This window comes from Phalaenopsis equestris, unplaced genomic scaffold (assembly GCF_001263595.1).
Source record: "Phalaenopsis equestris unplaced genomic scaffold, ASM126359v1 Scaffold000205, whole genome shotgun sequence".
Classification (NCBI taxonomy): Eukaryota; Viridiplantae; Streptophyta; class Magnoliopsida; order Asparagales; family Orchidaceae; genus Phalaenopsis; species Phalaenopsis equestris.
This window is the reverse complement of record NW_018164647.1, coordinates 4,160-7,822: the sequence shown is the minus strand read 5'-3', so window position 1 is coordinate 7,822 and position 3,663 is coordinate 4,160.

Below are 3,663 nucleotides of genomic sequence, written 5' to 3'. Positions count from 1 at the left end.
CGGCCGACATATATAGTGCGCTAGTCCTGACTCAATGGTAGCAGCTGTGGTGTAAGACCCTCGGGGTCGGGGTTCAAATCCCAGCCATTTCGAGAGGATTTGAACAGCTCACGGACTGGAAGGGGGTCTGCCCCTCGGTCAGTCCAACTTATAGGGTTCGACCGTCGATCTGTGTGTGCACAAGCTTCGTAGCTGGTTGGTAGAGTAGCCTCGTTGAAGGTTGTGAGTCCCCTCAGTTCCAGGGTTCAAATCTCATGCCAGTGCAGTGTCTCTTTAAGGCATGTGGTACTCGAATTTATTTACACATCGCGTCAGCTCCCAAACCTGACGGGAGATAGCACATTATGAGTTGATCAATTGTTCCGCCCTCGATCATATATATATATATTAGAAAACCATATCCTATACAGCCTTTGGGTAGGGTGGGTCGTACGTGAGAAAGTTATGGGCCGAAAGCCCACCTATCATACAATTGGCAAGCAGAAATAATGATCATTAATAGATGCTGCCAAGAAAAAAAAAAGGACTATTACTTTTTTTATTATGAATGAATTTGATTACTTCATGTAAAATATGAATAAGCTAGTTTTTATGTTGCTGCGCACTCTTATAGCATATCATATATAGCAGTATGAATTTTTTATATGAGTACCAATTTCATATAGAATATCTTTTTATAATAAATGTGTTACATAAGTACACCTTCTTGTAATAGAAAATTTAAGGTTCGTTTAGGGCGGTGGTTTGATACCGTACTATAACTTTGTCTGTTTGGGAAAACTGTATTTTGACAATTTTTTCAAAAAGTTTCTACTATGCATATATATAGAGGTCAAGGGCTTGGAGATTTTCTTCAAGGATTGTATGAGGAGAGGAAAGGTGAGAGATTTTTTCTTCATTACACTTCTAAGAGAGAATTGAGAGTGCTTGTAAGGAGAGAAAGCTTGAAGAGAACTTCTAGGGATTTTTTTTGGGAAGGAATGTGAGATAAGTTATGTCTTTTATTTCTTTTGTTTTGTAAACATGTTTTTATATATAAAATTTGTGTTTTGTTGTGTCTTTCTCATGAATTCTGAGTAGTCTTCTTTATCCTTCTCCCTACTTTGAGATAGGGTTTTATGAAAAATTGATTTTATTTTATATGTTTTTAAATGTCAATAATTTGTGATGATTTGAACTTTAATCTTAATTTACTTTTCTATATGGACAATTAAATTGTTAAAACATGTTGAGAAACATATGTTCCAAAAGGGCCATGATTTCTACAACATGGTGAGAATCACATTTGCTTTCATGGGAGAGGATCTCATCCATGGAGTTGAGTGAAAATAAATAGGGAAATATACTTTGTTAGATGCAAAATTGAAGATTTTAAGGTGCTAGATTAAAATCCTCAATTTGGTCCAGTTGATTGGAAACTAATGCGAGGTTATTAGCCCTCAGGTGAGGGAGTAGAGGGAGTTCTAGAGTGGCAGTCGATATCCTCCCAGCCTAACAATAAAATTAGGGATCAAACTCTGGATTAGTGAATGTTCTTTATACACTTGGAAGAGGGCGAAGAATATGATTCCTTCTATTTGACACAAAACTATATATATATATATAGTTTTTCCAATGTCAGTTTGTCATTGTCAGTTTGTCTAACAAATCTGGTTAATTATCCTTAGATATTTAAAAGTGCAAACCATCAATCTCACCTGACAGAAATTTATCTCTTGCTAGAAAGAATGGCTTCAATTAAAACTTTTGGTGATCCCTTGTGTGGTGGCTTGGTTCTCTTGGATGGCTAGAAATAAGGCCAAATTTGAGGAACATCTACCCCTTCCCTCTAAGGTGGCAACTAAATTTTTAGCATTTTTGAAAAAAATTACTCACTGGAAGGCCTTTCCTGATCTTCATATGACTAACTTTTTGGCTATTCAACCTATTTTGGAGCACCCCCTAGTGTATTGGCTCAAACCTCATGTTGGTTGGCTGAAAGCTAACACTGATGGCAGTTTTTATAGATCCACTGCGGGCATTGGTGGAGTGTTCAAGAATTCTATAGCTCCCAAGGCATTAATCTGAATTTTTTCTTTATTCATAGAGAAGGAAACAAACCTGCTCATTGGCTTGCTCGTGCTGGTGTAGGGGCAGATAGACCCAACATTACTAAGGATGTTCCCCCCTTCTTTTCCTTCTCAAGGGAGATCTTATTAATCTGCCTTTCTGCAGAATTTTGTAATCAATGATTTCTTTCTTTTGGTTTTTGATATATATATATATATATGACCCCTTTTGTATTTTCTTTTGTTTTGAAGGGGAATTTCCTTCCCCCTCTCCTTTTGTACTCCCTTTTTGCTTTGTTAACATGTAAGGAGCCATGAGTTGCTCTTTTCTCTCTCTCTCTCTCTCTCTCTCTCTCTCTTTCAATATATATATATATATATATTAACAAAAGCTTAGTAATCTATATATGTATATTTTTATTTAAACAAATTTGGTTCTGAATTGAGGTGTATTATTGAATATATGGCTCACACGTTAAGCTCACAAGGTTAAGAAGTCAGAAGTCTGAAGTCACCAGGCAGCAGTTGTAAATGATTGCCCTCATCCAAGACTATCAGCATAAGAAGTCAACATTCAACACTGAGGATCAACTAAAAAAACAAAATTATCTCAGATTCAAAAAATAAAGATTTAAGACAACAATGGGGGATCTATGCCAACACAAATATATTAATTAACCAGGAAAGACCGAAGGAGTGAGGTGAAAGCAACTTATCTAGTGTGAAGATCAATGATGATAACTAAATCAACCAAGACAACCAATAGAAAAGCCACGAATGGTAATTGATCCCATGACATGTAGCATAAAGAGGTGAATGATAGACGGTTGAGTCCATTTAATAGCGTGTAATAGCATGTGTTCATCGTTACTCATAAGAAAAGAAGGATAATATAGATGTATTCTCGCAGTAGATCAAGAGCATAATCAGTATCCATAAAGTAAAGAGTCGCCAAAATACTGTTTTCCAATAATAAGAATATTCTACCCAACATTAAAGAAAAATCATCTTATAATATTTATGGAAGTATAGGCCGGTGCAAATCGTCTAGAACAGAAGAAAACCCCCAATAATAAAAACAAAAAAACAAAAAAGCTACCAAGGTGAGGTGATCCCAACACATATACTAAGAAGTAGGGAATGGTAGCCGGTTTAGTCCATTTAAGAGTCTACATATCATCATAATAAATAGCAAGAAAAAAAAAAAAAGGATGCATTGTCATAGTAAGAGCCTAGTCCCTCAGTTAATGTCCAACTTTGAAAACAACGAATTCCATAAGAACCATTGGATTGATGACTAAATTGAAATAAAGAAAGTAACAATGTTGAAAACAAATGACATCTAAGGTCAAGTCAAGAATTTTCATATGTAGTTTTGTTTTAAATTTTCTTTTTCAACTTTGTATAATCAAAGAGCAAAATAGGTTTATTTAACCTGTATATCAACTGGTGTGCCTCATCCTCTTTATCTTTTTATTGCTTTAAAGGAAAGCATAATATGTAGGGATATGAATGACAAATAAGAGAGTCTTTTTGTAATTTAAAAATTAAAGTGATATAGGGCTTGCAATAGATTGCAACCCAAATGAAAAGAAAAAAAAAATTGTTTGGAATG